This window comes from Cotesia glomerata, linkage group LG2 (assembly GCF_020080835.1).
Source record: "Cotesia glomerata isolate CgM1 linkage group LG2, MPM_Cglom_v2.3, whole genome shotgun sequence".
NCBI classification, from domain to species: domain Eukaryota; kingdom Metazoa; phylum Arthropoda; class Insecta; order Hymenoptera; family Braconidae; genus Cotesia; species Cotesia glomerata.
Genome location: NC_058159.1, coordinates 26,593,976 through 26,607,220, shown reverse-complemented (window position 1 = coordinate 26,607,220; position 13,245 = coordinate 26,593,976). Strand labels below are relative to the sequence as shown.

At 31.4% G+C, this 13,245-nt stretch overlaps 1 long non-coding RNA gene across 1 annotated transcript in view; it reads left to right on the top strand.

Annotated features, from left to right (window-relative positions):
- Positions 1-13,245, top strand: part of LOC123275539 — a 134,504-nt gene that overhangs the window by 82,388 nt on the left and 38,871 nt on the right. The window contains exon 4 of the long non-coding RNA XR_006511705.1: positions 11,558-11,607. This is a non-coding gene — a long non-coding RNA (uncharacterized LOC123275539). The remainder of the gene's footprint in view (positions 1-11,557; positions 11,608-13,245) is intronic.

Sequence of the window (13,245 nt, the reverse complement as noted above, 5' to 3'; positions counted from 1 at the left end):
CGCTCGTAAAAAGGTCACTCGTTTAATTCCAAATACCCGGGATATTTTGAATTCTCGTGCTTTATTGAGTCGTTCACGGTACATTGCTCGCTATCATCCGCCGAAAAATTCACCTGCACTCATTAAACATTTACATCAAGTGACTCCCTCTCTCTATTGCTATTTACATTGCATTCACTGGATGCGTTTATTTCGTTAGTTTTTTTGGTCCTTTTGTTAATTCAACGCGGTCATAAATTTTTTACCTACTGTCGTATTTTTATTCGACAATTTTAAAAGATATATAGTAGTTGAAAACTTTTACAGTTCATTTTTAAATTCGTTTTTGTAGAACTGAAAAAATTGGATTTTTTTTCTGTTTACTACAGAATAGTTCAATACTGAAAGAAATAAATAAATAAAATAAAAAATAAAAATTCAAAAGTGTACGATTCATAATGTTCATAGAATTTTTAGAAAAATTCTATGAATAAATATTAAAATAAATTATATTGCTAATTTTTAAAGTAGAGAAAAAGAAAATTTGTTCCTATAAATAATTGAAGTAATTCATTTTTTCTTAATTATAAGTGCAATTTTCTAAAACATTTTTACAGCTAATTTATTTCATAAATAAAACAGATATTTTTTAGTACTAAACACATGATATATGCTATCGCACCCCAAATAATCGTTAAATTCGATAATGAAATTTAATCGAGCTCACCCCTTTAACGACTGAGGCATCCATTGTGACGATTCGGTCTTTCGTATTCAGAATCCGGCTGCGTACTTTTAATAGACAATTACTCGTGAGCTTTAAAACATATGTCCGTAAGCTGCAAGAGCATATTAAGTAAAGACAGCGGAAGAGCACCACAAACTACAAAGCAGAGTTAAGTATTCGAAGAACAAGAATAAGGAAGGATGACTGAGATGTGTGGCGGTAATTCTCATTTCATAGAGGTAAAACGATTCTATCCCGAGATACGATCGTTTGTCGTCGGTGCAAAACGATGATACGAGCATTATTATCCTGACACGTCATTAACTAAACGCGGAACGAGTCGAGAGAGGTGTATGCGCTGTATAGTATCGAGACTTTAAACGTTAAACGAAAGTCCTAAACTTAAAACCCACTGTGTAGTGCTTATAAACTGGACGACCCCGATAGAAATTGAGATGGAGACTTGTCCTCCTGCTTATTGGCCGTAGAATCGCTATCTGGTGCACTGGTTAAGCGATAAAATCCTCCTGGGATCATATAATTCGTTGTTGGAAGCTGGAAACCCTTTCTTCTTCATGGCACAACAATAAAAACAGCTGACCGTTAAAACTACGCGGAAAAAATATTATTGCTTTATTTATTGGGCTTATTGTTGATGAGAAACAGTTAACTTTTGCTAAGTCAACGGTTTTATTATTTTTTGTTGGTTATTGTAGCCATAAATTAACTTTGATGTTCTTTTATAATACTTTTGGGTGATTAATATGTTTTTGATTCAGTAAGAACAAAATTATTTTAAAGGAAATTGGTTGTTGGGTTCAAAAGTTTCTTGCTTTAAATTTTGACTTCTTCTAACTAAAATAAAATTTAATTACCTGAAACAAGTTTCATAGATTTATCTCAAATTGAACCAAATTTTGATAAAATTTATTTTCAAGTCTTGTTGATAAATCTTAACGTAAAAAGTAAAAAATTTTTAGTGTCCTTGCATATAAAATTTTTCAACATGAACTTTATTTGAGACTTAAAAGCTCACTATGACCTTCAAAACAATAAAAAATCTCAAAAGCAAAAAATTCAAATCTAAAGGCTAGCAAGCATCGTAGAGCCAAGAACCATTCAAAGACTAATGGTCCAAAGCAACTGTCTCGAGCAGTTCGAACCGAAAGAATAGACCTAGAATAGGATAAGCAAGGTACCAGCGAAGAGCAGACACTTTATGATCCAACAAACGCTTTTGGTACACTAAAATCCTCGTCCTCGTTTTCATCTTTTTTTTATCCTTTTCTTGTTATTATTCATTCATCCATTCTTGATTTTTTTTTCTCTATAACAGTAATAGCAGTCGGCGTATATTTATACATTTGTCAGCGCACCGAGTTCTCTTTTCGATGATCCCACTCCAGTGGGCACGCGGATCGCAATGCCAAAGAGCCACGTTCATTTGAAAGCACCCGAGGAGCGCTTGTAATTAACGATTACAAAGTATTTCGTTCAGATGATTATCAGTCTGCGCCGGATGCTGGGAGTTCGCCATCCCCCGTACCATAACTTCCGGCACTTTGATGTGCAGGGCCTCCCTTGTTTTCTGCCCCATTGTACAGCCCACGGTCTTCGCCATCACTGCAGTATCAAACCATATCCAAAAGCAGACAGCAAAGGATGATGAACCAGAGGTAGAGCTAGAGGTATATTTCATGTTTGCAGAGATCTGATTGAAAAAGCAAAGAAGGAAGAGGACAACGGAATATATTTTAGTGTGCACTTGAATCCCTCTTGCTCTCTGTTGAACAATAATCATCATGATCACCATCATGATTATGATGCCTGCACTGCATTGCAGAATTTAAATCGCACTCGGGGATGAAAGCCCGCTGTATATAGACCGTAGATTGCCTACATATCTAGAACAGTTGTCAGTGTGTATGTTTGAATGTAACTGGAGGAGAATATCAAGAAAAAGATAAATAAAAGCAAGTGCACGTGCAGAATCGACAAACGTCGAACGTTAATTGGCGCCTCGGGTAAAGTTTCCGCTTCTCATTTCTTTTTCTCTTGCTCTGTATTTTTAAACTTATTTTAGATTTTTATGTATGAACTGAAGAGCTGACAAAGAAATAAAGTCCTTGCTGGATGTTTCTTCCTTCTTTTCTTTCCTCTTGTTTCTCTGGCTGGGCTTGAGCGAATAGAAGAAAACCGCGTTTCCGTGAAGGGATACGGCCCCGGGCAGGTTGTTACTTTCTTGACACGAAGTGTACTGCAATTAGTTTACTGTCAAGGCTACCCGACGATCAAACGGTTCTAAGGAGATATAAAAAGATAACGCGGAAAAGGAGTTTGTATAATTGGGATTATTGTGTTTTTAATAAATTTGAGCTTTTGAGTGTGAAGAGAAGAATTGTTATGTTCTTCGTGCTTTTTAACTTTGTTTTTTAATCATAGTGTGTTTTACTTCTCAAAGATATTTTTTGGCATGGTCTGATCTTAGATCTTTTTCAATTTTTTGCTAAATTTAAATATCAGAAAGTAATAAAAAATAATTAATTTTACCATACACAAAAATTTAGTTAAATATTTTTAAAAACAGTAATAATTAGTCCTTATTTTATTATTTTAATATAATGATATAGTTTAATCATTTTCAATGTTTAAGATAAATAATCACAGAATTATTTCTTCATAAACATGATCATAAATCTTAAATACAAAGAATATATTACGTATATTTCAATAATAACTTTTTTACCGTTATAGTTGAAATTTAATTAATAAAAAACTTTCAAGGGACTGAATCTAAGATAAAACTTATCACCTGCGGGTAAGTTACTTAATGCAGTAATATTATTATGTTTTATTATTTTTTTCAATTCCCTTGATCTATTAAAGTTATCAAAATAAAATGAACAAATTCAATTTACCTAAAAAAATCCAATGATAATTACAATCAACAAAAGTCCATATTTGTCAAAAGGTAGCAAACTTAAAAAGGAAAAAAAAATAGACAGCTGACTAAAAATATATACTATTAAAATAAACATATAATAAAGATAAAGATCAATCCGTTTTAAAGCAGTCAGTGAGATCGGTAATAATTAATAACGAATAAAATAATAACAGACTCGAATAAACTGTAATCAGTTAAAGTCACTTAAACTATAATCTGGTAGTATAGTAAATATTTTTCCAGTTATTCCTTGGACATTAATGCTCCCAACAACCCAACTCCAGCTCCAGGATTCTTAACCGCTTGTCCATTACGAAGAAGGCGGAGCGTAAGAGAGCTTCCACATTTTGCATCGCGTTTCATCTATAATTATAATCGTTTCCCGGAAGATTTTACCCGCTAGCTAAGGGCGTGACCGGTAATACGTGGAGAAATCGCAAGTGGCCGTGGCCGTCTAACAGCTACACGCATTTTTTAAAATCATTATTTCTCCGTTTCTTTATTTCTATTTGTATGATTTTTTACTCTCGGAGCCATTACGTCCATGTTTACGTGGATATCAAATAGAGTATTATACCTACAGTCGGTATTGAACTTGCATACTTCTAATTCGCTGATGCTTGTACATATTACTATTTTTGTTAGTATGCATCCAGCGTTGATAGTGCGCATGCCCACATGGTCGATTCAGCGGCTCGTGCCGTGGCAAACCGCACCAGGAAACAAACAGAAGACTATCATTACATATTATTATTATTAATATATGTATATGTATATATTTATCTAAAAGATTGTACCGAGTTTGTAGATGATGGCGTGTTACTCTCTATCCAACGCTACTTTATCATGGCGTGCCCCGTGTTAATAAGAGCAAAACTGAGTGTAGCGTTATAAAATCTAACCTGCCCGCAAAAACCACAGAAAATTGTGGTTAGCGGTAGCGCTGAACAAAACCAGCAGCAGCATCAATATTAGCAGTAGTAACACTAACTAATTTAATTTTATATTTTAAACAACCGAGAACTGCTAGGATAGTAATAACAACAATAATAATGATTATTATTATGAAAGAGATTAAAGTAGCAAACTCAAGTTCACTGCCCCTGTTGTAAAAATCGAGGGTAAATTTCCACTCGGAATACTGGAGTAAAAAAAATTAGGAAAACGGTTGACCCTGAAGGCCATCCCTGCAACTTCCCGCTAATTTCATACTTAGGCGCTTAAAATTGCACCAATGACGTTTTTGAGCTCTTCGAGCTCAAAAATACAAGTTATGGGTTATTTTGAGCTCTCCGAGCTCAAGGAGATTGCTTTTCTATCCTTTAAAGCTCTTCGAGCTCAAAAGTCTGATAGAGCTTTGATAAGACACTATTTTTTGAATTTTTAAACCACAATAACTTTTGAATGAATAAACCGATTTTTACGCGGTTAGAAGCATTCGACGCAGTTTTTCAAGCCTCACAAAGAATCTCAAATTTTGAATTGATCGCGCTAGGAATTTTGGAGTTATTCCGAAAAAACACTTTTTTCGGTTTTCTTTCGTTCACGATATCTCTCGAATGAATCAACCGATTTTGACCGGACTGGTGGCGATCGACGTGGTTTTTTGAGGTTAAGAGCTGACTAGTTTTTGGAATTGAACTATTAAGCCGTTTAAAAGTTATTCCAAAAAAACCACATTTGAAAAAATTTTTTTTTCAGTTTTTTGAAGATTTCTCAAAATCTATTGATCTGAATCGGTCCAAATAGTTTTCAAAATCTAAGTTTGGTCAAGTCCTTTCGAATGGCACCAACCGCGATGAAATCGGTCAAGCCGTTCAAAAGTTATAAGCGGTTCACATACTTTCACACACACACACACACACACACACACACACACACACACACACACACACACACACACACACACACACACACACACACACACACACATACATACATACAGACGCCGTGACAACCTCGCGGGGATAGTCAGGGAAGCTTCCTGTGATCTTCAAACGTCGAGATCTGATGAAAACTCGATTTTTGCAAAACGGGGTGAAAACAATAACTTCCCGATTTTTGAAAATCTTCGATTTTCGTAGCGGGAAGTTAAAAATTAAGCACTCTTGATTGGATGAATATGGATTTTAATTTGATAAACATTTAAGTATTAAGTTTTAGACTAAAAGAAATTTTTTACTTAGCTGAAACAAATTTCATATGCAAAATTGTTAATGAATATTTGTAAAAAAATTACTCTACGAAAATAATATAATTAAAATCCTAAGTGGAGTGAAATTCATCCCGGAAGGATTAAGTAAATTAGGAAGCATCTAGGTATTTACGGTTTATATAACTTTACTGTTTGTATTATCTATTATAAGGAAATAACTAACTTAAAAAGTAGATCAGTATTGGCTGGTTTTGATAGCACTTTTTGTTCAGGCATAATGTAATACATTGAGATCGATAATAATGCCGTTATAAGTAATAAGTAATATATAAGAAAGCACAGGATGTAATATTTTATTATTTTTATGGGAAAGAAGATAGAAGAAAAAAGTAAGAATTGAATCAATTATTCGAGAGAAAAAACTTTGAAATTTTATTATGGAAATAGAGTTATCTCCTTTGTCTTGAGAGTTGTTACTAAAATGAATTATTAAGGGAATTTAATGACGGAAGTCTGGTAAGAGATACACTTTGTAAGTATTCTGGTGTATTGTGTATGTTTAATTCTGTTATGAAGGATTTAATAAACTTTTAGGTTTTTGTGATTGTGAAGAAATGTTTTTGTTTATAAATTATTTTGTGACATTAGACGATTTAATGAATATTTATTAACAGATAAAAACCGTTATTAACTATTTTTTAATTTTTTTAAAATATTATTTTCTCCCATAAAATATTTAATAAATAAATAAAAAATTACTTATTATTACTTATTTAATTTGAATACCAAGGCAATGGCCGAATGGCAAAAATACAAAAATATAAGAATATAAAGTATATGAAAGAGTATAAACATATTTAAATGGATTTTATAACAATATTTAGATTTCGCTAACAGAACAGTGAAAACAATCAAAAGATTTGGGAAATGTCATCAGCTATTTACAACCAATAAAAAATGAGGTGAAATAAAAGTAGACAAGAAATTTTAAAGTAGGTGTCAGACTAGGTTTAGATTTAAAGCACTCCAAATTTTAACGATTGGAATCATCATCAGTGAAGCCGGGAATCAAATTCTCCTTAATTAAGAAACTTATACTTGAAATTTTTTCTAAATAAAATAACATTAAATAAATTTTTCTATCAATACAGTAATTAATTAAAATAAAATAAAATAAAATAAAATAAAATAAAATAAAAATAAAAGAATCTAAAACTTGAATAATTTCTGTCAAAAATAGATTAAAATCAGAAATTATTCACTTAGTTAAATTTTTTGAATTGAAAATAAATTTTTTTATTTTAAATTAAACAAACTCGGTGATACGTTTAATCATACTTACACTAAAACGTCAGACAATCGGCTTCACTACCTGATAAGCTTAATTCCCGAGATTAGATCAAGTTGAAAGCGTCATCATCCCGACAAGCTAATCAGGATTGAGTGAATCGTCCGGTACGACTAGAATGGTAGCCTAGTCATGATCGTTACGACAAATCAGTAACAACAGTAGAACACAGAAGACACTGGAACTGTATAGTTATAGTTATAGTTAGTTATAGTCTACTATACCGAGTGGAGAGGATACGAGTAGAGAACAGAACAGAGTTTAGTTGAGTATGAGTGAAGGAGCTTATACCGAGCAATGACTAGCCTGCAGGGTTACTATTGGAATCACCCATTGTGTTCACACACGTCCGACTGTCTCTATCCATATCAATGCATACTAACATGTAGTCACCATATAACACATACGTATATCTAAATCCATCTATTTCCATACATGGATCTACATTTATATACAAATATAGATATATAATATATAAATATATATGTATATCTGTATTAGGAGTACAGAAAGTTTGAGCTGGTAACTCGAGCTAGACATGTCTAGTGCACGCTAACAGGCGTCAGGTGTATCAGGGATGAACTATCAGCCGTAGATCTTTGTCCAGGCTGTGGATATGTGGAATACACCCACCTACATACATTTGTACATATTGGTAAATATATACATTGAAGAGATAAAACTAGCCTTTTCTTTCTTTCCTGGTATAGTAGTCGCTATTCGTACATGCATATGTCATACGTCAGTTTGATATAATAGAAACATGCGACAATAGAATGTTGACTTGGATTAAATTACGGGATATTTATAGGGAGGTTGTCTGTTTAATTTTAAGTTATGAAATTATTAGTAAGGTATGATATAATGAGCCAATTATAGATTGTTACATAAAAAAAAAAAATTGAAAAATTACATTTTTTGTAGTAACAAGAAAAATAACATTTATACTGGAAAAAATTAATTTTAAGTGATAAATTCATGAATTAAGAAAATTATTCTGAAGAGCTTCATCGTCTTGATTTAAGTAGAAAAATTCTTAAGCTGAGAAATTTTTTTTGGTTTGAATGATTTTATTTGATTTTGAAAAAGTGATTTTATGCTATAATTATATTTTTAAAAACTTGCATTGTTAATTTTTTTTAAAACTTCTTTGGTGCAATTTTTGCGTTAATGTTCTTTATAATTGATTCTCTCAATAAAAATACATGAAAGTTTTCAAGTTAGTCATTAGTCGAAATTTTTTGATTTAAAAAAAAATTTTATTTCGGCCTAAATTATTTTGATCGTATTCATTAATTTTCTTGGCTCAAGTAAGCCTTTATTTTTTATCAAAGAAACTGGACCCATAACCTTAAAAGATTGTCAAACTTGTCTAAATAATTAATTAAACAATAGATAGTATATTTCAAATGAAAACTGTTTTATTTTCATTCTGAACCCTTCAAATCATCTGAATTTATTGATTCTTTTAATTATTAAGTATAAAATCAGCTTAAAGAATTTAATTCATTATCCTGAAGATTTGTTTTAATAACCATGGTAGTAAATAGAAAAATTAATAATTTTTTGTGATAATAATGTAAGTATGTATTTGATTGTTAATTTTAAGGGAAAATATAATAAAATTTTGGTAAATAAATGTATTAGGGGAAAAACTAAAAATTCTCCGTGAATAGATGAAAACTTGACTCACATCCCGCAGCAATGATGGTAACGGCATTAGTAACAATTAAAATATACGTTATATCAACGACATTAACGATACGAGCCAGACGAACAGTAGCCATAGTCTGGGAGCTAACGTCATCAGCATAACGCGCGAAATTTGGCCTCGTTTCGCCGTCTATACGGCAAAACGAGCGTCCAAGTATATCGTCGCGTCATATATATCTCGAATGGAGCAGTATAGTGTGGTACTCGTATAATGTACGTCATAGTGCATCGTATGCCATATAATGGCGTAGTCGCACTATGGTATAGTATAGTATAGTTTAGTACAGTAAAGTGAGGAATAGTGGGGCACTTTGCCTGTAAATTTGTATATCGGTCTGCGTCTACGTCTGGCCCGACGAGCGATCGACGGTGCAGACGGGCTATAAATCGAATGACAGGTTTCGTCGCTTCAATACGGGCAATTGCCTCCAGGTGCTCATGCCGTTATGACGTAATAACCCCCAAGCCGCGGTCACTAATTCACAGTTTAATTGTACTCGTATCTGTGTCGTCAGATGTCTATTATTTAGATTACCGCACCTTTATAACCAAGCTTTACTTCTTTTTTGTAAAAATTTTATGATTAAATGATTTTTTATTTTAGTAACATTAAAGTAAATAATTTCATTAAGTTAAATCTTGCAACGTTAATAATTTATTTATTTCTTTACGTTAGGATTTAACAACAAGACTTAAAAACAAAATAATCCTCTAAATAAAAATATATAAAAGTTTTGAAATCAGTCATTAGTCAAAACTCGCAAAAAATGAGATACAACTCATCATTGGTTAAAATTAAGGTAGTTTGGTCGTCGCAATCCGAGGTCAAATTAATAGATATTTTTTTTTCTTTTTTGCAAGTTATCACTCGAAAAATAGCATAAAACATAAAATTATTTCTAATCAGAATTTAATTGAATAAATTCAATTGATAATTATGGTTAAATAATTATAATAATATAACTATTAAAATATCAACTGACAAATACTGGGCTGTTACAAAACAATAACAACTGTTATAGGTTATGTAAGGTCGGTACTTAAAAAAGTTGCTCACGGTGTTCATTTATTGTTTAAATTTGCAAATATCACTTCAATATGTTAAATCTGCAATAATTTACGTGAACTTTTAATGTATGTTTAATAACAATTTATTTTAATGCAAAAAAACTTTATGATTATATTTCAATTTCAAATTTGCCGCGCTCCGAGAAGTCGCCATTTTTACCCTGATAAAGATGGGGGAGTAATGTCTCCAACAAACAACAAATATAGAAACCAATTTTTGATATTAAAAAATTAATTAAATTAAAACTATGTGGTAAATCGTTATCAAATTTTGAAAGAATATGTATAAAACATTGTTCTATCTATTGGAAAGTTTTTGTTATGGGGTCAAGTTGGCCGATTTTTTATAAATCCTCCATTTCCGGAATTATTGAACAAGGACACTCATAAGAAATCGTGTATTTTCGTAAAACTTCAATTAATTATATCTCTTAAACGGTGTAGTAAAAAAATCTGATTTTTTCTCTATAGATGTATTAAATCATAATCTTTCGAATGAATATAAAAAAATATGGGGTCAAGTTGAAGTCATTTGGCACCCAAACTACCTTAAAGCGAATTTATTTCAGTCTAAAAACTTCATTATCATGTATAAAATGATTTTTCTTCTATGAAGCATTATTAACTTGAAAATGAAATGATTCTAAATCTTAAAAATCAAATTTTAAAAAAATATTTTGTTAAAACAACAAAGAAAAACCATAATAAGCATAACAGCAGTGTCATTTACGAGAAAAGGATCATTGACCAGGAATGCCAGCTAAGGAACTAAAGTGTGTGATTCATCGACTGGCCGGCTCGCGTGATTCAGTTTACATTTCTTTACAGTTTCTTATCCTTATTATATAAATACATTTTCTTTTCTCACTCTTACCCTATTGCACCTTTTTTGGACCTTTTTTACCTTTTTATAATCCATACACGTGCATAAATTAAAAAAAAAAATATAATAATAATAAAAATTCAAAGCAGCATATTCATAGCACAAGGTGCATAGTCTGGAAGCCATAAATTTATCTTTCGAACAGGTCAGACAGTTCGTCCATAAAATATCAAATATAATAAATTGATAACGTTCTTTGCTTATTTATCCAACAATTCTCATTCTTTCTCTTTCAAGTTTTGTTATATCACATATGTCGATGCATATCGTGACATTTCAATCTTCTGAAGAAAGAAAAATTAAATCAATTTTGAGTTTAGATCGATAGACCCAAAAATTCAATTTTGAACCCGAATCTCAATACCAAAAATGTTAAATGTTAACTATAAAAGTTTAAGAGTATAGAAAGCATAAATGGATTTACTCTGGCTCAGCATAATATCTTGAGCTTTATAACCAATAAAAGTTACAGCTGACACTTCTATTCGGCATACTGATGCTTCTTTTCTCTTTCAAAAGTATATTCAGCAATGAATTCAACTCAGCAACTTCAACAAACCAATACGACATAATAACACGATTTTTTGATCTCTAAACATAACACAACACAGCATAATATAATGTATAGAGACACATCGTGACTAATACTCGGCTATTTATGACCATAACCTTAGGCGCTGCTCTTATCTTATATTTTATTTTATTACGCTACGCATTTACGATTAATATTTTTGCTGCAGATAACACGGATCAAGATCCACCAGCTACGCCTCGGGGAGCACCTTAATAGGTGAGTAATTACTTTAATGGACATTTAATAATCGTTCCTAGATCCAAATAGTTATATTGTTTTATTCTTTGTTAAATATTTGAATTTAAAATTTGATAAAATATCAACAATATCATTTTTTTGTACAGTTTTAAAACAAAAATTCATTAAACAATGTTAACGAAGAATGCTTCATCCAGTTTTAACAACAATATAAGTTTTTTTAATTCGAGAAAGTAACTTTTCTGCCCTCCGGCCGGAAAGTAACTTTTTTAATAATCTATTCTAATTTGGCTAAATTATATTTTGCAAAAAATTTTTAAACTCAATAATCGGTTGTCTTCAAAATAATTTTAATCTCAACAATATTTCTTTTCACTCAAATAATTTTATTTTTCATCAGTATACCCCCCAAAAAATCAGTTTTAAAACAAGATAGAATATAAAATGAAATGTCTTAAATACGAGGTTGAACACATTAAATATTTTTATAGTATCTCCACAATCGTCTGACTAAACGTTAAGTAACCCCAAGACTATTTTCCGTCTGTACTTATTTTTTCATACTTATAATTTAATGTTCGTCACATAACTTTCACATTGAATAACTCTCTGTGTATTGAATTTTATGAAACGTACATAAAAGGTTTTCGGTAAGTCCACAAAGATAATAAAAATTCACATATAAAGATCTCTAGCTACCAAACATAAACCCATACAATAATTAATAATTGTTTTTAATAACATATAACTTTATCCGTGCCGTTAGTTACGATTAACTGGAAGTTTGTTTTCATTTTATGACGAGCTGTCCGAATATGACACCCGAAAAAATGCCAACAATAAAATACATATATATTATTTCTTACATAAAGAAGCTTCGGATTAGGACATAAAAATTTTTATTAAAGGACATGCTGCGTGGCAATTAGAAATATTTTTCTCGGGGGACAGTTAATATCTTCATTTAACCCTGACATTTTTATCGCTCTTTGTATCTTCTTCCAGAATTACTTATTGCTTCTATATATATGTATATAAAAATAGATATAAATAATTTTATTTATCCAGCAGAAGCCGACTGGCCTTTTTAATGTAAAACCGTGCAGAACTCGGCAGTAAATGGTAAAAGCAAAATACAAACTCAAGCCGTTAAAATTACGACTCTATACAACTTCTATTCCTACTCTTGCTTGCCATGTAAGATAGTTCAGTGGACTTTTTCAGCCCGGAAGCTGACAATCGTTTTGTTGGGTTACAATGTAATCGTGAATTTCGCAAACCGTGTGTATTTGTGCCCAATTGAACGACTTTTTAACTGCGTCATGCAAGCTCTAAGGATTCTTCTCTCCCGGTTAAGTTCAAAGTTACCCCGATGCGATTCCGATCGGTTTTATGGCTCTGTTTTATCGCGGTGAATCGATCAAATAGCATACTATAACGACTTGCAATGCTTTTTATTTTTTATAACTCCTCTGTATTTATGTTTTTATTTTTTAAAGACATGGAAATTTAACGTTCCATGAAATAACTTGTCTTTATCCAAAATTATTCTTTGTTTTATTTTATGGGTTTTCTTATGAAAATTACGATCTATTTGCGTTAATACAAAGCTGGTGTTTTTTATGGTTAATTTTTTTATTATTTTCGGTAGGAATC